Below are 24,634 nucleotides of genomic sequence, written 5' to 3'. Positions count from 1 at the left end.
TGGATAAGTTTTATCTGAATTCTTGCACCGAACATTGAATTGGACTAATACACCAAAACACTTAAAGTTTACTGTTCACTTCATTTCCTACAAAGAAATTATCGTAGCAGTATCTATTATTCCTTGTCCCAGCTCCTACCATCCTAGCAGTTTGACAGCATGCAAATTGTGAGTAGTGGGAGGATAACAGCGCTCTGTAACATCATGCTGGCCACATGATTGGAGAAATGTCTTCAGACAGCACTGGCTCAATGGCCTTGAAATGGAGAGGAGCACAGCCCCCAATAGTCTAGCAGAGTAAAATCCGCAGGGACTCCTTTACCTACATTGTTCTATTAGAATGGTACATATTGTCCACCTTACCTTAAGTTCTCAAACCAAACTGTATGGGATTATACAAGGTTTATAATACACAGGTCATGACATAATGCAACATCTTTTCTCTACTCTCAGAACTTAAGAGAATGACTAAATATACTATTCTGATGGAATTGTTCTGCAACATTGAGTGCCAGGACCCAGCCAACTCTTAAAACTAAATCACTGTATAGAGTCATCTACGTAAAGATCCATGTATTCAATTTCTGGTAAAGGATTTGAACCCCCAAAAATAACATATTGGATTCATGCCTCACAAATCCCAAATAGGATGAAATTGCTGACATAGTGGCTTCTGGTGGTCAACATATCTATTCTATGCCACATTTCAAAATAAATAATATTGTTTTCAGACCAATCTTTTTTGTTGTTGCTTTAATTAGATGGGACCACAGAGCATGCTACCAAATCTAGTTGCTGATTTTATTTCTCAACAGCTGGAAAGAGATTTTGATTTAATTGAGTATCTCTACAGAAAATGCTAGATTGGTCTTCTTACAACTGATAAGGTTTAAATGCCTTAGATATAAAAAACCACTCCTCTCCCCCCCACTCTACATTAATGCTCATATTGAATGTTGAATCATGTGGCCTGCATCAACTGGGGTGCAAAATTTAAGCTGTTTTAGCCCAAGGCACATGGAATCTTCAATTCTTCTGGTTGCCAAACAATTTCTGTATGTGACAGATATTATTTTGACAGCATGGTGAATTAACCATGATATTAATACTGGCAGTGTATTAGATATATTTATCCCATGGATTATTAATTGTGCTTTTTAAAAGAGGAAAATGAGGAGAGACAGCAGCTGCTGTTTAGCTGTAATAGCTTGAGTACGGCACGTTCCCTACTGGAGACAAGCTCTGTCCTTGTACTCATTCATATCACTGGACAAATTCTACAGGCATCATCGCCTACGTCAGTCTATATCTTTCAATTTCCTTGAATAAACTGTAGTCCAAACAATGGAGAATGTCTACTTCTCTAAAAAAAAACAAGCTTTATTTTGCCAAAAATAAGGAGTATGTCAGATGTTTTTAATACTTGTTCCTCAAGCTCCTTTGAAATAAGGAGAGTAGAATAGATGACATATTTTACTCTATAAATGTAGATTGAATTTTATTATATAATATTAAAGAACCTAAGCCAAAAATTTATGTCAGTATAAAAATAATAAATGTGAAAGATAGACAATCAAACAGCTATTTTCCTCAATATTGGCTTTATCTATACAAAGGTACTACATTATTTATGACTTTCCATCCAAAATAATGACATGCAATAAATTGGAATCCTTAAAATTGCCAAATGCAGTTTACAATTTATTATGATGGAAGAAAAGTCAATTATTGAAATTCATTCTTGGATGCAGGAAAGAATGACTCTCCTCACAGAGTATATTTTTCTTTTTTTTCCTTTTTCTTCTTTTTCTGTTGCTGCTGATAGAAAAATAGGTCCATAATAAGTTTGTATTCTAAAGCAATATAATAACAACAACAACAATAATAATAATAATAATAATAATAATAATAGACTTAACTTACACAAATAGGTATTGCAAGAATCCTCAGCTGCATCTATCTTAGTTTAGAGTTATCTGAAGTTTGCAGTCTTAAAATTGTTTGCTCTCCTATAGTACGTGTTGAGCTCAAAACTGGTAAATTGAAATACTGTGAGAACAAGGATAACAGAGAAATGAGCATAAATAACAAGATGCCTCTGTATGTCTGTTGATGAAATAGATGGAGGACTAGTTCTGTACTTTTTAATGAAACTTTCAGAATCACAATCAGCCCCAAGAAAAGTCAAAGAACATGTCAGTCAGGATGTCACCGAGATTATTCCACCCAAGCATTTGTTTAAATTACTAGATCTGAGCTTGTACTCTTTATCACATACAAAACAATTCCTTTTACCAACACAAATTTTAATAATTAAAGCACATGATTTATAAACAAGCCATTTTGTTACTTGTACTTTTAAATAACTGAAAATCTCCCAAAGGGTCCAATAGGAGATCCCAAGTCATCTTATTTTGGATTAAATCACCTCTATTCATCTATAGCTAAGACTTAAATAATTTTGTAGATACATTAACCGCATCTATTTTGTTATAACTACACAGTGATTTAACTTGGTTTAGGCATTAAACGGAAGTGCAGAATCATATTTTGTACTTCTGAAGTTACCCAGTGGGAGTCATGGGAATTTTAATATATCTCCTTTGTTTCTATTTTCATTTTTATACATTGCAATCTGAAGAAAAAAATTACAAAAACTATTTTAATAATTTGGTTAATCCAAAGGAAAGTACCCATTTGAATAGCCTGACATGTGCACATATTTCATAAATAACTCAATTTTTAAAAGCAACAACTATTTTTATAGCCTTTTACATGGCCTAGTTGCATTTATCTACTTTATTTTTGTCTTGTAACTTAATGTATTTTTTTTAATTAATGCTGCCTTAAACTTTTTCAGCTTCTATCCTGTCACTGGCATTATATAAAAATACCTGGGTACTTCAATGAAATTTAAGTTTTCTAAATTAAATATTTACTTTTATAAATAATAAAACCTACCAATAAAAGTACGTTCAATTGTTTTTTTCCCCTTAGGGAAGTGCTGAGTTAGCTATTTGGTTCAGTTCTGCTTTTTTGTTCTAATGCTGATTCTGATTGACTCTAGAAAATCTTATAAGATTTTATTCATTCATCCAATTTGTGTGGCCAACCATCTCAACAGGTTATTGTGGGTGGTGTACAACATTAAAATAAATTATTACAATACAAAAAAATAAAATAGCTACCAAGAATGAGAAGATTAGTACAATAGAAATGGATGAAATAATATGTCACGAATATTCTCTTTAATTACACAATTTTTCTCCAAGATCCAGGAGTTGCAGTGTGCGCTTGGCTCCCTGGATCTCTATGTCTTAATAAAGTGTGCCTGCTTTGATACATGAGTCTTGCATTTGAGATGTAATAGTTTTACTTTCAGCAATTTAGAATAAAGAAGTAATTTGCGAACATAGTTTTGCTGATATATCTAGTTGAGAAGAAATAGCACAGAATGACTAGAATGTATACAGGTGGTCCTTGACTTAAGACACAATTGGGACTGGAACTTCATCACTAAACATTATCTAGTGAGTCATGCCTGACTTTGTGACCCTTTTTCTGTGGTCATGAAATGAATTATGTGGTCATTAAGTGAATGTGGCTTCCCCCGGTGCTTCTGCTAATCCGAAGCCCTTTGGAATGGTTGCATATAGCAATATTGATGGTGCAACAATTATAAATACATGCCAGTTGCCAAGAACCAGAATTGGCAGATATACAATATATAATGTATATTTTAAATTTTTCAGTCTTTTTTCATTTTTAAGGGTGCTTTTTTAACGTTTTTATAATGGTTGTTTTCATGTATGCAGTGGTGGGATTCAAATTTTTTTACTACCTGTGGGCATGGCTTGTGGGCGTGGCAGGGGAAGGATAGTGTAAAATCTCCAGTCAGAGATGGTGTTTGCTGGTTCTCCGAAATACCCAAAATTTCCACTACCGGTTCTCTAGAACTGGTCGGAACCTGCTGAATACCACCTCTGCATGTATTGTTTTTATTGAATGTTGAATGCCACTGAGAATCAATCACTTTTTCCAAGACAGGCAGCCATATAAATATGAAAAATAAATAAGTACATCCTATTCCCAGCTGCCTAGGAATTTGAGGACTTGTAATCCTAATACATCTGGAGGACACCAGATTGTGGAATGATATTAAAGTTTATGTGATTTATTTTATCAAAGTGTTACATACTGCCATCTTGTGGCACTTTCATTATAACTGCACTTCAATGGTGTATTGGAAAGAAAACCATTGGACTAAAATTGGACTGGGCTAAAATCCCAAGAACACAATTTCATTCCAGCATTGCAGTGTTGAATCTACTATACTAAATGCAAATATCTCCTTGGTTTCAGTGGAGCCTGATTATTCTCTGGTGGAGCATACCACATGCTGACATCTTGATTTTAATGAAGGCAGTTAATCCATATAGAAGTTGGAATGGTTTAGTGCTTCTCTTTTGGAACTTTTCATAATCAAAGCCCAACAACACAGAATTTAACAAACACACTGTAAATTCAGAAATCCAAAGGTGGCTATATGATCATCTTACTTTGCACTTGAGGAAAATGCAAAACATTTTGCAGACTGAGTGATGAAAGCCATGTTCTTGAGGAGACTGTTTCTTTCAACAATTAATAAAAATGCTCCATTATAGCTGGGTCTGCCCAAGTAAATCAGAAATTATCTAATGGCTAAATCCAACGGGTGGAATTCTATCAGTTCGGACCGGTTCTATAGAACCGGTTGTTTTCTGTGTTGATTCTGCGGAGAACCAGCAAATCCTGACCCTGGCTGGCCCTATCCCTCTCTGCCCTCCTCCTTATCATGCATGCACAACATCGCACGCATGCCCAACATCACTGACTGCGTTCTTCCCTGCCCAGTCACTCCTTAAGGTATTTTTCCCCCTCCTGACCATCAGCTGTTCCTATGATCAATTGTGCCGGGATTCCCCTCGCTTACTTACTGCTTCACCCAGGAGGCTTCCCTGAGGTCCAGGAAGGCAAAAAGTGTAGGGGGGGTGCAGTGCCCCCCTGCACTCCATTTTTTGCCTTCCTGGACCCCAGGAAGCTTCCTGGGGGCAAAAACGCTCCCCAGGAGGCCCCAAAACGGAGCACGGGAGGGCTGTTGTGTGCCCCCCCGTGCTCCGTTTTTTTCCTTCCTGAGCCCCAGGGAACCCTTCTGGGAGCAAAAGCACCCCCCAGGAGGCTTCCCTGAGTCCCAGAAGGCCCCAAAATGGGGGGGGATTTGCTGCAAAAAAGCCACGCCCACCCAGTCACATGGCCACACACCTAGCCACGCTCACAGAACTGGTTGTTAAAAAAATTGAATCCCACCCCTGAAATCCAACCTCCTAATGAGGCTTTGCGGAATGATAAAAGTTCATTTTTAAAATGGAATTATATGGGAAGGCTCTTTTTGGACAAAAGCTGAATGCTATCTATTTAGGCTTCTGAACTTGCTCTAAGGTCCTATAACCAAACTAAGGATTTGTCAAAGTGATTTAAAAATGTAGTGATACAAAGAGAAAACTTTAATCTATTTTCTTTCTTTTTTATTGTTTGAAAGTAAAATCGTCACTTTTAAGAACTGTTTCTTGCTTTCAAGCATCAGCTGGATTTTTCTCTAGTAATGCCACAATGACATCTCATAGTATTGTTTTCATGAATTCTATAGGCAGAAAGAAAAAGTGGCTGCTCCATTAGGCTTATACAGTACTGACTTAAATCTCAACCTGAAGAACTGCCTGCGTTACAGTGTCACATTGTTCAGGAGATTGGATCCTGTCAACATGGATTCATTGGCTCCTTTTATGTTTTGATGACCTGCAAGCCTTGACCGGTTTGACTGGGCAGAGCTTCTTAGTATGCTGGAGATATAGCTGTTGGGTTGCTATGTTCTGAATAGTGTGTACTCCTCTCTCCCTAACTGTAATCAGTGGATGCATAAGGCAGAACAGTCACTGGACTGCAGTAATTTTTCTTCTCCTTGTTTAATATAGGGCTGTTCAGGTAGACTTTTTCTTTCTCCAAGAATATAGCATCAATACATTTAGGATCAGTGGTAAGATTCAACTTTTTTTACTACCAGTTCTGTGGGCGTAGCTTGGTGGATGTGGCAGGGGAAGGATCCTGTAAAATCTCCATTCCCACCCTACTCCAGGGGAAGGATATTGCAAAATCCCATTCCCTCCTCACCCCCCCAACCTGCTTTCCAGCTCTGTTCTCCTGTGCAGGGCAACAAAAGAAGACCCAGCCGACTTGGGAGGCAGAGAATAGATGAGGGCGGAGCAAGTCAGAGGTGATATTTTCTCGTTCTCCGAACTACTCAAAATTTCCACTACTGGTTCTCCAGAACTGGTCAGAACCTGCTGAACACCACCTCTGATTTAGGATGGTGTACATTAAATGCCAAATTACAAAATGGAATCCTGATGTTGCAGTAATTAGGCAATAGTATCTGAAAAATGGTTACTATATACCTCATTTTTATAGTCAATCACTATATGTGTGTGTGTGTGTTTTCTTAAGTTTTTGTGGGTACTTACATGTATGGTATTCAGCTTTGTTTGGGTATTTTTCCACGTCATTATAGTTGTGCTTTTAAAGTTGTAGCAACATTTCGGCAGAATCTCATCTGCTATCATCAGGCTTCTGTATTGTGTTCGTCTGTGAGTCAGACTTTCACAGCAGTTTCAGTTTTAAATTTGGGGCTAGCCTACTGCTGTGCCAGAATGTTTTTTTCTTCATCCTGATTGGTTGGGAGTCTTGGTCTGTGTTTATTGGTCTTGGAGTTTGCTGTGTTCTGCTTGATTGGTGTTTCTAATATCTTCTGTCTGTTTTGTGGCTTTTTTTGGTCTTGATTGGCTGGCAACATTGTGTTCCTGTATTGGAGGCTTTTAGTGCGGCTTGGCTCTGAGTAAATGGATAGCTATCATTTATTAGGAAGCTAGGTTTCATCTGGGTGCCTGGTTGGGGTGTGTTTGAGCTGGAGGTATCAGGGAGGAATCTGTTCATGCCCAGGTGTTTGCCTGGCTTGTGGTGTGGAGTTTTTTTTTGTTTGTGAGTGCAGGCTTCCAAATAATTGACAGTCTGGTGGAATCATCTCTTCTATTCATGCTTTCAGGTCTTTTTTCAATCTCTATGGCTTCTCTGATAATTCTGTGGCTGGAGTTTTCTATAATGGCTAGGGTTTTGGTGCCATTGAAGTCGATGCTATGACCTGTTGCTTTCATGTGTTGGACTAGTGAGGAAGTGTGTTCCAGCTTTTTTACTGCATTTTTGTTTTCATCTAGGCAGGTACTTATTCTTCTATTGGTCTGTCCAATGTATGTGGCAGGGCATGATGCACAGGGGACTTCATATATGCCTTGGTTTTCCAGGTCAATTTTATCTTTGGGGTTTCTTAGGATGGCTGCTATTTTTCTGTCTGTTTTGAAGGCAGTCTTGATGTGATGCCTGTGTAGTATCTTACTGATTTTGTCTGTAGTACCTCTTATGTAGGGCAGGACAGCTGTTCCGTAGGTCTGTTCATCTTCTAGGTCTCCATTATGTCTCAGTGTGTTTTTGTGGATCAAGCCGGTGATTTTGCTTTTGTGGAAGCCATTAGCTGTCAGTACTTTAGTCAGGGTGCATAGTTCAGTCTTTATGTGTGTCTTGTCTGCCAGGCGTTTGGTTCTGGGGATTAGTGTTTTGGCCACAGAGTTTATCTGTGCTGGGTGGTGGTGGGATTGGACATTGAGGTAGCGGTTGGTGTGTGTTTTCTTCTGGTATGTGGTATGTCCTAGTGTGCCATCTGTTTTTTTGTAGATTAGTACATCTAGGAATGGTAGTTGTTTGTTTCTGTTTCCATGGTGAACTTGATTTTGGGGTGTGTGCTGTTTAGGTGTGTTAGGAAATTGTTTAGGTTTTCTTTTCCATGGGGCCAAATCACAAATGTGTCATCGATGTATCTTAACCATAGTTTGGGTTTGTGGGTGGCATTAGCCAGGACTCTGGATTCGAATTCTTCCATGAACAGGTTTGCAACGACGGGTGACAGTGGTGATCCCATAGGGGCTCCTTCGATTTGCTTGTATCTTTGTCCTTTGTATATGAAATATGTGTTGGTTAAGCAGTGTTCTGCTAGTTCCATGAAGTGTTTATCTGGTTGGTATTTATTTTTGATGATTTCAAGAGTTTCTTTTATTGGGACTTGAGTGAATAGTGAAACCTCGTCGAAACTTACAAGCAGATCTTCTTGTTCCATGTGTAGATCTTTGATCACTTCCAAGAAGTGATATGTGTTTTGTACATGTGAAGCTGCTGCTTCAGCATGGGGCTGCAGCTGCTTTGCTAAGTGTTTAGCTAGGTTTTGTAGTGGTGCTCCTCTGGAGCTGACTATGGGTCTGAGAGGTATGCCTTAGTCAGCTCCAGAGGAGCACCACTACAAAACCTAGCTAAACACTTAGCAAAGCAATATATATATATATGAACACTATACAGAAGCCTGATGATGGCAGATGAGATTCTGCTGAAACGTTGCTACAACTTTAAAAGCACAACTACAATGACGTGGGAAAATACCCGAACAAAGCTGAATGCCATACATACATACATACATAAATTTTATTTCAGGTCTTGATTGCCCTAAAGACAAGAATATCTTTCCAACCAAATACCATGCTTTTTTATAATGTAGTGCTTTGTTTTCAAGGACTCAACTCTTTAATAGTTGTTTATTATATTATTTATTTAATAGTTTATAAATTTAGTGTGTATAAAGTTTATCCCTTGACATTACAAAAGTAGTGTTCTCCATGGTAGTATATGTCTGCTATCCACTGAGATTAAGGAAAGTTTAATACAAAAAAAAATCCTTTCTCATTCCCATTTCCTTGGTTCCTCTCTCCTTCATTGCTTCACTCCTTTTCGTTCCCATCTCCTTCTTCCCTTCTTCTCTCCCATCTTTCCTTCCTTGCCTCCATCCTTCCCATTCCCATCTCCTTCCTTCCTTCCTCCCTCCCTCTGTGCCTAGGAAGGGACGAAGTGACAGGGAGAGGTTGGCAGTGCTGCCGGTAGCCGTGCTGCCGGTGGCTGTGGCTTTCCCATACAGGGGCAAGGATGGGTGTAGCCCCAGGGAAAGGGAAGTGCTCACAGCTATGAGGCTGGGCTGCAGACCAGGCCATGGAGGCACTGATGACAGGCATGGCGCTGGTCTACAACTTTGTGGCTGTTATCTGGGCTAGAACATGGTCAGCCTTAGACTTAGTCTGTGGGGTCGGCCTGAAGATAGCGGGGGCCACCCCCACTGTCTCGGTCCCATCTCCTGGGCATGTGTACAATAGGTAGTGAGTGCGCAGGGCCTGGTGACCATCTTGTTCTGAGCACTCCCCTTTCAGCTGGGATGCCAGCCCCTGCATGTTCGCTGCCTCCTGTGCATGCGCCATGCGGAAGCACCTGGCCAGGCTGGGTTGGGGCTGAGGTGGCGGGGGTTGGCCCCTTGCCATCTCCAAGGCGACCCCACAGGCCAGATCTAACCACATTGTGGGCTGGATCTGGCCTACAGGCCTTGTGTTTGACATGTCTGTGTTATAGCTTCCATCACCTCCAGCATTTAGGACATAGGTTTGACAGGTCTAAAAGTCCATAAAATGCATTGTGACATCAGCAGGTATTCATATGTTTACACTATAGAGAAAAAATGGTAAGTTGGGTAATTAAATAATAGTGAAATATAAAAAGTACAGACTGCCAGTTGAAAAATAACCTGGAGTCTACTTCTTTTCAAAGACATAGACTCAGTGATCAAGCTAACGTATAAGATGGTTGGTTTCATCTGGTGGTTAAGGCACCAAGTAAAAAGCAAGAGCTTGCGAGTTCGTCCTGCCTTGACCATGAAAACCAGTTGGGTAACCTTGGGCAGTCACACTTTCTCAGCCGAATTCCCCTCACAGAGTTGTTGTGAGGAAAATAAGAGAAGGCAGGTGTATTAGGTAAGTTCACTGCCTTGAGATTTTTTTTTATAAACAATAATAAAAGCAGCGTATAAATACAATAAAATTCAAAATAAATAAATATTAGTCTACCAAAAATTGGGAAGTTTTTCTTTCAATTTACTTGCATGTTTTTTAAACTGGGATAATTTTAAAGGGCATTACTAGAACAATAATGAAACTTTCATCCAACTTTTATAGCTGGGGAAAGATTAGTTTACATAAAGCGTGATACATCTTCCTGCAATATTTTAAGCCTTTCATAGTTTCAATAAATACACTGAATCACGAGGAATTTTTCTACTGGTTTTTATTAATCTGACCTTAAAGCCCACTCAGGGTTTAGGGAACATCTAGCCTAAGATGTGAACCTATACTAAACCATGAATTTCTCATCTCTGACCTACAAATAACTTTCAGAAACAGCCTGTAAAACATGCAATATTATAACAAAAAACTCAGAATGTGATACTCAGAGCATTTGTTGTGTTTTGTGTTCAAATCATCGTTTTAATTGCATAGCCATTTGCAAAGGTGTTAGGGAAGATGTCAGTTATATATAGTAGTATGATTTCTCTCCTTATACTGGAATGAGAATTGGTAGTTTGAAATCATATTACATTCATTTTCAAGATACACAGCAATTTGTCAGATATAGAATTATACTCCTAGATCTCAGTCTGAGACATCCTAGAGTAATTTCTTTGAACATAAGTGGGATTTCTTGAAGAAAAATACTTTGGCCAAATAAATCACAGATTTATACATCATGAGACTTTTTCAATTTAAGCAGCTGGTTCTTTTGTTGGGATTATCAGCTCTCTCCTTGAACTAGTTTTTCAGTTCATCAGCTACCTATTTTGGTATTTTGTAACTGGAAGTGACAGCAACAATAGAAGCCTTTCTGTCCTTAAAGCTAGTTCTTCTCTTCCTATGAACTTGGAAGGGAAGGAACGTTGGCAAGGACTTCGCAATGGAAGTGTGATGTTAGTTAAGGAACTTACACATTTACACACAGGAGACCCAAATGCAAATTCACTCCTCCAAGGGTACAACAGTCATTCCCTTTCAGCTCAATCTCTCACTATCTTAAACTCCTTAAGGAAATAACTCTTTCAATTGAAATAAGACATTAAATGTTGGGTAAAGCTTCGGAGCAATATTTTCCCGCCGATGGCTCAAACTACTTGGCAATGATACGAGTCAGATCCCAAACTAATTAGTGACCTCAAGATTGGCGAAGATGAGTTCAGTAACAGGTCAGATGAGAAAGTAAAACCTTAAATTCGGACTCAACCCCTGAGGGATTAGACAGACCTGCCCGTGCCGTTTTTAAGGACGCGAGAATACTTCGTAGCCTAACCTTCAAGCCCGCATCCCACCGATCCCGCTACATTTATCGAGATCAACTCAGGTCGAATGAGCGCCGCGTCACTTCCTGAAGGCCTGGTTAACGCGGAATTTACTGACACGGTCCTCTTTCCTTATCCGGCTGGGGGCGCTGGAGAGTAACGATCCGCGCTCGCAGCTGCCCAAGTCTTCCGCCTCCTCTCGGCCAGGCGTCTGGAGGACCTTCCCAGAATGCCTCTGGGCAACAGGGGCCGGTTGGCTGTATCTCGTTGGCATGTAGCGTCGCGCGCTTGCCAGCCGATCACGCTGTTCCTCTTTTTCGAAAGGTGATTGGGTGGTATCGTCGAGCGGTGTTCTTTCCGTCAGGCCAGCGGGACGTTTTGCTCTCCGTTTATCATTGGAGCCGAGGGACGGGTGACTACGGCAGCGGGGTCTGTAGCGAACGCGCTGGAGAAGCGGCCTGCTTCCTTTTCCTGCTGCCGCGTGAGGCCTTTTTTCCCCCAGAGATCGCAGGGCGCCACGGAGACAGGCCCAGGCTCTCTATGTCGAGGCCGCACTAACGGAGACTGGCCGTTTGCTCCGCTCGCTCGCTCGTTCGGAGGTGCCGTCTAGTCAGACGGCCTCCCGTGCTCGTAACGGAAAAAGGTAAGGACTCGAAGGGGTGTGGGTGCGTGTATTCGTGTGCTGGAGTGAAGGGGAGACAAAGACTGTGTGTCCTGAGGCCTGCGACCTCGCCGTTTCTCCTGGACAGACTTGAGGGAAAGTAGGCCCCGGCTCGACCCAGAGAGTCTTTCCGAGGCATGGAGAGTCGTCATACGGTCTTGTTCGCGGGAGATCCTTGAAAAACTCCGTTTCTGGACAACGGCGTTGTTGGTAACATAGTCTTATCGCTTCGACGCAGTCGGCGGAGTTTTTTGTTCTTTTGGTGAATGTCTGTAACAAAGTTACGCTCAGACTGCCGTGGGCGGATAGGTTCAATCAAATGCGAAACTTTGACTTCGGATACTTGAGAGCATTTAAGAGCGACGGTGGTAACTAATTCTAGTAAAGTGTTTAAGGCAGCCTGAGATTTCTTTTGTTTACAACTGGTTGCGTGCAGTCACCCTGATTTTGCATAACAGTAGTGACATCCTCTTTGCCGATGACGTAAAATTATTTAACACCACTGACAATGCTGATGCCCTACAAAGCAACCTTGACTGGTCAGAATGGTTGTGTAATTGGTAATTCCAAATTTCAACTAATAAATGCTCTGTTCTATTTATTGTTGGCAATAAAAATCAGAACAAATACAAGTTGGGCAGAAACTCTGTCAAGGACCTAAAAGTACTCATCTCAAACAATCTAAGCCCCAGAGCTCACTGTAATAGCATTGCCAAAAACACATTAAGTTGTTAACCTTACTTTGTGAAGCTTCTTCTCCTAAGGCATACAAGACCAATTCTTGAATACAGCTCACACTGTGTATTGGACATTAACACAATTGAGTAGATTCAGAGGTATTTCTCGAGAAGAGTACTCCACTCCTCTGCTCACAATAGAATTCCCTATGCCTCCAGGCTTGAAATTTTGGGCTTGGACAATCTGGAACTGCACTGCCTGCAGTCCTATCTAAGCATAGTACACAAAATTGTCTACTATAACGTCTTGCCTGTCAACAACTTCTTCAGCTTCAACACAATAATACACGGGCAAACAATCTATACAAACTCAAGGTAAACTGCTTCGAACTCAATTGCAGAAAATATGACTTCAGCAACAGAGTGGTCAACACCTGGAATGTTCTACTTGACTCTTTTGTTACAGCCTCAAACCCTCACAGCTTCAATCTCAAACTGTGGACCTCACCCCATTCTTAAGAGGTCCTTAAAGGGGCCGTGCATAAGCACACCAGTGTGCCTGCTGTCCCTGTCTTAGTGTCCCCATTTATCTCTATTTACTTCCTTTGTTCATGTTTATGTTCATAGCTATACTTGTTATCTTGTACATGTTTGACAAATAAAATAGTAAGTTTGCTAACATTGAGCATCTGAAAATGGGTTCTCTGAGGTGGCTAAAGGAGAAAGTCTATTGAGATTCTCAGTCCTTCAGGCCATAGTTGTCTCAAAGGTGCTTTTTCAAAAGGCAACTGGCCCGTTTTTACTTGAGGAAACAGAACATGACTGGATAAGAAGTGAAACACCTTCAAGGAAAAATAAGCCATTTGCCTTTGAAAAAGCACCTTTGAGACTAAGGTAAGCTTAGGTAGATCCTTCAAATTTTAATGGTAAATCTAGAGGGAGAAATGCCGAATGCTTATTTTATCCTTATCCGCATGGATAGCAGTTATTCAAGTCACAAGAAATAATCTCAGGTTTCAAAAGGACAATGAATGTTACACTTTAGAGAATACAGAATATATTTTTTTACCTTCAATCTAAAGAATTGCTGAATAGTGTTTCCATTGTTTAATGGGATAGAATAAGTCAGTAAGCCTGAGGGGAAGATTCAGAAAGTAATGTTAAAGAATGACATTCAGTAGTTTTGACAGTAAAAGGATATAAGAAAAGTAATTGTAAACTTTCGGTTTCTTTTTCTTGAAATACTTCTGTTAGAGAGAACTGATTGACAATATAAATATTTAGCACATTTAAGCATAGATTCCCTGATGTGTAGGATGTGATTTGCATGACAATCCAAGAGTTTTTATTATAGGAAATTATAGAATACACAGTGACATTGATCTTGCTGTATTGAAGATTATACATGAAAGTTGTCAGTTCAGATATTTTGAGTCAGGGCAGCAGGGAATCATGGTTTGGTCAGTTAATTTGTATGCTGTAAGCATGCAAGCATTTTAAGCCACTTTAATTGTCTAGTTCAAATAGTGAAATTATATTTTCATGGGTTTTTTGGATGACTGCAGTTTAATAGTATATATTTTTACCTTCAGAATGATTTCTAAACATATTTACATAATGGTAATTTATGTCAGGGGTCACCAACCTTTTTGGATCTCAGGGACCACCAAACTCATACTTTTAAATCCCAAGGACCACTAATACGATTTTTTTTAAAAGGATAATATATTTAATAGAACATTTTCTATTTTTATATTAAATATTTATATACCGTATTTCCCCATGTATAAGCACCCCCTTTGTATAAGCCACCCCCCCAAATTTTGGACTGTGAAGTTTTGAAAAAAATATTTTATTAGAGAAACAAGTTATGAAGAAAGAAAATTTACAAAGAAACAAAATTCGACGTCTAGATCTACAACTTCGGTCATGACGCCGAAAGCGGTGCGGGCAACGCTAGCAATCTATGCATCGGAACGAGAGTAGGAACGAAGCATTCAGGCCGATGCCTAGCGTATGCATTTCTATCGCGTACTCGCACTCGTAATCGTATCATCACGTACAATTTTTACAAAAAAGTATAGCATACTGCTGGAAAACCAGTTTATTCCTACTTTATTATTTTATGCATTTTTCACGTATAAAAAGTGTACCTGCTTTGTATATGCCACCCCCCTACTTTTTGGGCTTGAAAATTTTGGAAAAAAGGGGTGGCTTATACATGGGGAAATATGTATGTATGTATGCTTATTTAACTAGAGCAAAATCCTAAATGCTTAATCATAACTGTGGGGCAGAGCGAAAGGAAAGGAGGGACCTCTCATCCTTTGTGGGGAAAGAGGAAAGATTTAATACTGCTGGGATTCAAACGAAGCCACATGCTGCCTGGAGGCTGGGAAGATCTGGATGGGGCGGAATCAACTCCCACTCAAATGGAAGAAAAGCAGAGTCCCCCACCCCCAAGCTGGTCTCCTGTCATTTTATATCTCCCCCAAGTCAGAGGAAACCTCTCCCTCCTTTGCCAGGTGTGGTTGCTTGGAGTTGGATGAGGGAAGGAGGACCGGGTTGGAAGCACTGAGGAAGACAGGCTCCAAATAACCAGGCAACACCCCCATTTTTCAGCCTCCACATAAGAAGAGGACTTCCTGAGGCTAAGCTCCAGGTTTCTCCCACCACACACAGGAAAAAAAGTGAGCAGAAACAGCTCTTGCTGTGGCAAAAAAGTGGAGATCAGAAAGCACAGGCAATTAAAGATGGCATCTTCTGTCTTCTCTTGCCTGTGCCTTCCTTGATCTCAGTTCTTTCATCCCAGTGAGAACTATGTTTCTGCTCGCTTTTCCTATGCTTTCCCCAGGCAGTGATGGCTGGGGGTGGGGCAGCAGAGCAGAGTGCTGACAGGGACGAGAAAACTAACACCTCCCAAGCCGCCCCATTCTGGACCTCTGAAATGGATGGTGAGCGAAGACTTGCTCACTCTGCCCCCTCCCACCACCACCAGCCAGTACTTTTCCTGCCTTGGGCCGTCCCTACAGCCCACGGCCATCACGGAAGAGCCCAGACCAGAAGTGGCAAGCTGGAAGGTAGCATAGTATGCAAGTAGCATAGTACTCCTGCATCTTCTGGCCATCTCCATTGCCGCTTCAGCCCGCCTATTCTACCAGCCCCCTCTTGCTTCACCAGCATCATTAACCCATCCTGGCCGGTGAGTGCTGCACTGCTTTTTGCAGGTTTGCCCTTGGCCGATGGGTGGTGGCCAGCGGGTGGGCGGGCCATATGGGCAGTGTAGCCTTGTGTTCCCACACAGGCTGGATTAATTGCTTTGGGGGAGACATTTCTCTGCAGCCCACCAAAATTTTCTCACGAACCACCTCACGGTGACCACTGATTTATGTGATAGGAATTACTGTTGCAGAATTCCCCAGTTTGGTACATTTGATTTACATCTCAGCATCTATAGCAGGGGTGGGCAACTATGGCCCTTTTATGAATTATGGACTTCAACTCCCAGAATTCCTGAGCAAGCCATGCTAGCTCAGGAATTTTGGGAGTTGAAGTCCACAAGTCATAAAGGGGCCATAGTTGCCCACCTCTGATCTATAGTCTGTACTTCTGGAGCTGTTCTAATTATATTATCTGAATATCAGCAATAGAGCAAATATTGTTATGAATTCCTCTAATTATGGCAGCCATGTAACAGATAGTGGTAGGAATAAGTGAACTTCACAAGTGAACTTGCCTCTTGTGGATTTTGTCGGGGCACTCAAAGGCCGCCCCAACTTTATTCTGGCATTTCGGGGTTGAAAAGCAGAGGGGAAGCACTGTGTTTTTAGGCACCAGCTGTGCCTGCTGGAAAGCCTGCTCCCCCCCGCATCGCAGCTACCTCCTTTGGAGCCTTTCTGACCATAACAGGAGCCCCAGCAGGTGTGGCTGACGGCTACAAATGTGGCACTTTTCCCCCCTTTTCCGACGGGGCTACTATTGTGGTCAGGAAAGCTCTGAAGAAAGTAGCTGCAGTGGGGGAATGGGAGGCTTTCCAGCAGGCACAGTAGGTACCTATAAATGTGGCGCTGACCCTTCACTTTTCAAGCCCAAAATTCCAGAATAAAGTTGGGGCAGCCCTTGAATGCCCCGACAAAATCTGCAACAAGAGGCAAGTAACCCAGGCTCACTGGGGAAGGGGAGGGGGTCACCCAATGAACCTCATCTGGAGAGACACGTAGCCTTGGCTGCTTCCCCCTTCCTGGGCAGGTGGGGCTGGAGCTCTCAGCTTTTAGCTAGGGTGCCGGTGAGCCCCACTTTGCAAGACAAAGTGGGTGGATGTAATTGCAAGTCCAGCCCTGGTTATGGCAAGGAGCAGTGGCTGCACCTAGGCCCAGGGGCCAAAGAGAAGGAACGGGCGGGGTGTGGCAGGCTACCTTCTGACCTGCTGCATTTGGATTTTTCCTTTGGTTGCTGGCTGGCTGGGTCAAGGCAGCGGGGGCTGGTCCCTCACTGTCTCCAGGGTGGCCCCATAGGTCAGATATAAGCACTTTGTGGACTGGATTTGGCCTGCAGGCTGTCAGTTTAACATGTCTGCCTTACATGATTTCTATCCTGATCTCATTTTTAAAACATGGTGTGATTCTTTTCTGAGTTGCTCATAATCCCTCAGGTAATTGCAACGCACATCTTGACAACTTCTTTCTTATATTTAATCTGAAGCTGTTTTGTAGAAATCAAGGCACTTTAAATAATGTGCCAGTAAAGCTAGTAAAGTAGTGAAATAAATTAAGATCAGATCCTTCAATATTTTTTTTAATTTTTCTTTATTAAACAAAACAAACAAAAACAAAAAATACATTAAAAATATTGAACATGGTACAATCCTAACATTCATCTTTGTCATTACACTGCTAAGTCCAATAATAATAATATGTATTTTTGTTCTATATATACATGCATATGTGTTTGTTGTGTGTGTGTGTGCAATATATATGTATGTATGTATGTATGTATGTATGTATGTATGTATATATATAATATGTGCTTTTAAAGTTGTAGCAAGCTACCATCATCAGGCTTCTGTACTGTGTTTGTCAAACAAAGCTGAATACATACATGTAAGTACCCACGAAAACTTAAGAAAACATATATGTATGTATGTATGTATGTATGTATATGTATGTTATGTGTGTGTGTGTATGTATGTATGTTAATTTTTCACGGTTATCTATATGTATGGTATTCAGGTTTGTTCGGGTATTTTCCCACGTCATTATAGTTGTGCTTTTAAAGTTGTAGCGACGTTTCAGTGGAATCTCATCTGCCATCATCAGGCTTCTGTATTGTGTTCGTCTGTGAGTTGAACACAATACAGAAGCCTGATGATGGCAGATGAGATTCTGCCGAAACGTTGCTACAACTTTAAAAGCACAACTATAATGACGTGGGAAAATACCCGAACAAAGCTGAATACCATACATATAAATACCCACAAAAACTTACGAAAACACACATATATATATATATACACACACACACACACACACACACACATACATACACACATTTAGTCAATCCTTATTCTCTTGCTCATTCCTCTTCTCTAACCAACCGTAAAACTTGTCCCATATTTTATAATAATCCGATTCGTCCTTATTTTTTAATTCCTTTATCAATTTGCCCATTTCTGCACACATCCAGATTTTCCTAATTATTTCAAATTCATTTGGAGTGTCTTTACTTTCCCATTGTTGTGCATACGCCAATCTTGCTGCGGTAATTATATGAATTATTAAATATATATTGTCTATCATATTTCCTCATATTAATCCCTAACAGAAAGAACTCTGATCTATACTCTATTTTCATCCTACATATTTCTTCTAGCCATTTCTGTATTTTTTGCCAATATTTTTGGGCCTCTTTGCAGTTCCACTACAGATGGTAATATGTTTCTTTTTCTTTTCTGCATTTCCAACAAGTGGGGGAGAGTTTTAAGTACATTGTTGCCAATCTTGATGGGGGTATGTGCCATCTGTAAAATAATTTATACAAATTTTTCTTAAAGGGTATAGCTAACATCATTTTTTTGTTTCTTTTCCATAATATTTGCCAATCATCTACATTGATGCTATAACCAAAAATTTTCATCAATACCACCACCGTTTCCTTTATGATCCTTCAATATTGTATTCCACCTACATTGCAGAGGTAGGTCTCTGGGCTGAATTATAAATATTCACTTTTTGTTTGAAGAAAGCATAGAGTTATATCCTCAGACTTGCTTTCTTGCCATGCCACAAATAGTTGGCAAAGTTATGATTGTTTTTTTGAAATTTAGAAGTGAAACTTGGATCCAGTAATAGGATCACTATGGTCCTATTGACTATTACCTATTTTATGCTGATCTGATTCACATAGTTACATACCAAGCATTCTGTTCCATTTGAGGTTAAACAACATGCAGTATAAAAAAGAGGAAAACAATAGTCAGCAAAATAATAGATAAAAGATCAAGTTATGCTGGTCAGATCACTATACACCTCTCTGTATTCTTCCTCATGCTACTACAATGTCCCTACATCAATTCATTGTTTATTGAGTCATTTATGACAATCACATCATCCTGTAATCATTTGATCATCATTTGTGACTTTCCTAGAAGCTTCCAACAAGAAAAGTCAATAAGAAAGCCAGCAGGAGATTGCAAGTCACAGTCACATGGTATTTCACTTAATAACTCTGAATGATTTAATTAATGGCTACAACTAGGATCGTCATTAGTTCACTTAATGTTTTGCTTAAAAGCTACTTATTTTCTAAATCGGGTGTCAAACTCAATTTTATTGAGGACTGGATTAGATTGTGGTTGTCTGCCAAGGGGTGGGTGGCATCACCGAAGGGGTTGCAGCTGACGGGTGTGACCAGGGTGATGTCACTTGCAGGGGGGTGCTTGTGTGGGCCATAGGGGAATCCAGGGGTCTCTGGTGAGTGGGGCAGTGGGTGGGAGGCTCCTCCCATGGGATGTGGTGAGGCAAAGTAGGGGATGGGGTGGCTGTATCCGGAAACTGTCAGCCACCACGCACTCGCTGTTCTTTGGGCACAGAGGTTGATGGTTTCCAGCCACAGTCTGCCGGCCTCTCAGCTGGTGCACTCTGTGGCTTTGGAGCCTGCTGACACCACTGGGATGGCTGTCCAAACAGCAGGCAGGGGAGGCACATGATGTGGATCGCTGATGCGCTTACTTCATCCTATTGTCTGTTTTTGCTTGTGGTTGGAGAGCAGGTCATTGCTGGTCATCTTCTCGCCCCCCATGTGAGCCTTGCCCTTGGCCTGCACGTGGAGCGCATTCCCCTCGTGCACCCGGTGCACCTTGGCCCTGCTGTGGTCTGCTGCCGCCACCATTCAGCAGACCCACCCAGCATGAAGGAGGTGAAGCATCCAGCTAGAGAGGCCGAGTTGAAGAAGGCAGGGGTGAGACGCATGATCCCGTCTGGGCCTGGGTGGCCATGGTGCCAATGGGGATCTGGCTTTCCTTGCTCGCAGTAGCTGTCTTTTGACTGCTGGGCCTGGGCATGCTCTACCACCTCTACTCGGCCTTTATAACTGGCTGTTTTGCCTCCTTCATGCTGGGTGGGTCTGGTGCTCCCAATGACGACAGCAGCGTCCTAAAGGACTTGCGCAAGGTGTTGGCAACCTGGTGGTGATAGCGTTGCCAAGGTGCGTGTGGAGCATGTTCCCCTTGCTCACTTGGCAATTTGCATTGTGTGAGCAAGAGGAACACGCTCCACATGCACAAAGGGAAGACCCGCAAGGGGACCAAGTAGATTACCAGCAGTGACCTACTCTGCAACCGCAAGTAAAAACAGATAGGATGGAGTAGGCACGCCAGTGGTGGACAGCAGCAGCCACCCTATCCCCTGCCTCACCTTGTCTTGGCCTGTAACCGTGGCAGTAGCCAGAGGCAGAGGTTCAGGGGGGAGGCATGCTGTCTGGTGTGCTAGATGCGCTGGGCAGCTGCCTGAACCATCCCAGCCACATGAGATGGAGCAGGCAAGTCTGGTGGTCCACATTACGTGCCTCCCCCCTGCCAGTGCTGTGGTTGCTGCCATACCTGTTTCTTGGAGGGTCATCCCAGTGGTTACAGTGGGCTGTAGAGCCCCTGCTGCCAGACACCTCCCCTCCGTCTATGCACACACACACAGGTGAAAGGCCAGTGAGCAGAGCATGGAGACACTGATGTGGGCATGGTGCTGAACTGCAACCTGCTGGCGTCCATCGGGCTGGACCATCGCCACCATGAGAGGTGGCGAGCGCGTGAGGGCAGGCGTCCTGGGTGAAAGGGAAGCACTCAGAATGCAGTCCCCAGAGACATCAGGGCCCATGTGCTCGCCACCTGTGTGCACGCAAAAGGAGTTCTTTTTTTTTGAAAAAGTTTTATTTTTATAACATACAACATAAATAAAACCATCTTTCAATTATACAGTGGTATATATTGGTATATATATCATGTGCACAATATCTATAATCCTTTCTTCCTAATTACATTCATACTGTATTCTAATCAACATTCCATATCATATCTGATTATTTTTCTATTATTTAATTTTTAGTTTCTTTTCCAGGCTATCTTTAAAAACAAAATTCAATTCTTACTAAATTATATTCATAATATAACTTATTTAAAAATAATCAATTATAACAAATCATTACTTCAGTTTCTTTCTCTTCTGTATAGCCATTGATAAAATAATTCCAAACCTTATAATACTCTTTTTCTTCTTGTTCTCTAATTGCTAATGTCAATCTACTCATTTCTGCACATTCCATTATTTTCTTAATCTCCTCCTCTTCAGAATTTTTTCATTTTACCAATTTTGAGCAAATACAATTCTAGCTGCAGTTAAAACAATGATAAAATATATTATCTCTTTGCTATAACCTTCAGGTAAAATCCCCAGTAAAAATATCTCTGGTTTTAAGCCTATATGCTGTTTTATCATTTTTTTCGAACCATGTGTGTATTTTAGTCCAATAACTTTTAGCTTCTGCACATGTCCAGCACATATGATCCAGGTATCTGATGACATTTCCAACATTTTGCTGATTTATCCTTGAACATCTTTGCTATTCTTGCCCAAGGTAAATACCACCTGTAAAACATCTTATACAAATTCTCTTTATAAGCTGTTGACATTGTTAATTTATAATTTCTAGTCCATAATTTCTGCCATTTATCCAAATCTATCCCATATCCAAATTTCCCCCCCAAGTAATCATCATTTCTTTAACTTGCTCTTCTAATTTCACTCCTAATAAAAAAATTTAATCCTCTCTTCAGTACCTGTTAAAATTTTTTCTAATTCAGTCAGTTCTTTGTAAAACCCATCTAACTGTCTTTTTCATATCTAGAATGTATTTGCATATATGAATACCAATTCATCTTTATCCCTTGTTCATCTAGTTCTTGCTTTGTTTTGAGTTCACCCTTTTCATTTAAGATTTCAGTATATCTAACAATATTTTCCATTTTAAATACATTTGGATACGCAAATGCCTCTATTGTTGATAACCAGAGTGGTATTTTCAGATAATGTTTTTCCCTTATTTTCCCATGTTGATAGTAAGGCTTCTCGAATATAATGTCTCCAAAAATATCCATGCGCTTTACTTTCCTTATACCATAAAAATGCATGCCACCCCGATTGCAAATCATGACTTTCCAATGTTAACAATCTAATATTTCTCAAAACAATCCATTCTTTCATCCACATCAATATTACTAGGTAATCCAAACTGGGTATCCAAAACCTCCTCTCATTCTAGTGCCCTGTAGTAGTTTTAGTTTAATTCTTGAATTCTTCCCCTACCATATATATTTCAACATCATTTTATTTAAGTCCTCAAAGTATTTTTTCTCTATATTTATTGTAATTGTCTGAAATTCTTGCCTTTTCCCCCTGCTATATATATTTCAAAATTATTTTATTTAAGTCTTCAAAATATTCTTTCCCTAATTTAATTGGAATTGTCTGAAACAAATATAAAATCCTTGGTAGTATATTCATCTTAATTGTGGATATTCCCATTTTTTCAAATCTGTCACAATCTGTTATTTAAGTTTATGATAGTTATCTTCTTCGAGTGTTCCACATCTTGCAGTTAGTTGTATTCCTAAATATTTGACTTTTTTGCGATCTGGATGTTCAATCTCTACATCAATTCCTTCTTTTGTTTTTCCACCAAAGTTTTAACTAAAATCTTAGTTTTATTTTTGTTTATTTTCAATCCTGCTACTTGTCCATATTCTTCAATCTTCTCTATTAATATAGGTGCTGTTTTTAGTGATTTCTCTAATATAAAAACCAGATTGCCTGCGAATGCCTGTAGCTTATATTCCTCTTTTTTATTTTCATCGCTTTTATTTTACTATCATCTCTGATGTTTCTATTTAATACTTCAGGGGTCAAAACAAACAGCAAAGGCAACAGTGGACATCTTTGCCTAGTTCCTTTTCTAATATTGATGTTATCTGTTTGGTCGCCATTTATCACTTTGGAGGATTGCTTAATGGTATATTGCCTTTATAGCTTCAACAAAGTTTCCACCAAATCCCATTTGTTCCAATTGTGCTATCATAAACTGCCAGTTTACATTATCAAAAGCTTTTTGTGCATCTAAAAACACTAAGGCAATTTGTTTCTCAGAATGTGTTTCATAATATTCCAAAGTGTTCAAAATTATTCTCAAATTGTCCTTAATTTGCCTCTTTGGCAGAAATCCATTTTGATCAGCATGTATGAAATTATTCAGATATTTTTTTAGTCTTTCTGCTATTATTGAAGCAAAAATTTTGTAATCTGAATTCAACAAGGAAATGGGTCTGTAATTTATAATTAGTTGCAGGTCGGTATCCTCTTTTGATATTAGAGTAATGTACGCCTCTGTCCATGATTTGGATATTTTAGTTTCTGACAAGACTTCATTCATCACATCTAGCATTGGAATGCTTAAAGATTCCTGTAAGGTTTTATAAAATTCCGCTGGCAGCCCATCCGGTCCTGGTGCCTTTCCGGTATTTTGTCTCTTTAATGCCTCAGTTAATTGCATCATTGTTATTTTCCCTTCTAACATTGTCTTAATCTCCTCAGGTATCTGAGGTAACTTCGCTTTTTGTAAATATTGTTTCACTTTTTCTTGATGAATGTTCTCTTGATTATATAATTTTTCATAATATTTTTGTATTATCTTTTTCTTTTCACCATTTCCATTACATGCCCTTTCTTGATCATCTTTTAGTTGCAGTATCTTTTTTGTTTCTCTTTTTTCAGCTTATATGCCAATCATCTGCCTGGTTTATTTGCATTTTCAGAAAAAAATTGTTTAGCACTCCTAACTTTTTGGCTAACTTTTCTTTTTCCATCAACCCCATTTTATGTTTAATTATGTCCATTTGATTTTTAATATTCTTTTTTGTGGAAATTTTTGGAAGTCCTTCTCAAGTTCCCTGTAATCCTCCTCTAACTTCTGTTGTATTTGTTTCTTCTTGATTTTTTTTCCCCTTATATAATCTATTATGAAACCTCTGGCAAAGGCCTTCATGGTATCCCATAAGTTTTGCAGTGAGGTGTCCTCTTTATTATTATTCTTAAAAAAGAAAGCCAGTTCCTTTTCCATTTTTTGTAGAAATTCTTTTTCTTTCAGTATTATGTTGTTCAAAGTCCATCTAGATCTTTTCCTCTGTCCTTGCCACTCAATTTGTATTGGATTGTGGTCACCTAAGTACTTGCTTCAATATTGACTTCTTTTACATCGGAAATCAAATCATATCTATTCTTGACCATGATAAATGTCTATTAGAATAAAAGGTTTATTGTCTATTCCTTGTGTTTCTTTTCCTCCAAACATCTTGGATGCTTAGTTCCTCTACCGTTTTGAAGAAGGATTTCGGCAAAGTCTTTCTATTTTGTCTGTTAGTTT

The 24,634-nt window shown here is 40.1% G+C and overlaps 1 protein-coding gene across 2 annotated transcripts in view; it reads left to right on the top strand.

Moving 5' to 3' along the window:
- Positions 1 to 11,546: 11,546 nt before the first annotated feature.
- SCAF11 (SR-related CTD associated factor 11) overlaps positions 11,547 to 24,634 on the top strand; it is a 75,550-nt gene continuing 62,462 nt past the window's right edge. The window contains exon 1 of one of the 2 annotated variants that reach the window (XM_026700623.2): positions 11,547 to 11,978. The gene's annotated coding sequence lies outside the window, so the exon portion shown is untranslated. The remainder of the gene's footprint in view (positions 11,979 to 24,634) is intronic. The other variant, XM_087934409.1, reaches the window with a different exon arrangement.

This window comes from Pseudonaja textilis, chromosome 5 (genome assembly GCF_049901715.1).
Source record: "Pseudonaja textilis isolate UNSWEBS1 chromosome 5, rPseTex1.2, whole genome shotgun sequence".
In the NCBI taxonomy this organism is placed as follows: Eukaryota; Metazoa; Chordata; class Lepidosauria; order Squamata; family Elapidae; genus Pseudonaja; species Pseudonaja textilis.
This window is presented reverse-complemented; position numbering and strand designations above follow the sequence as displayed.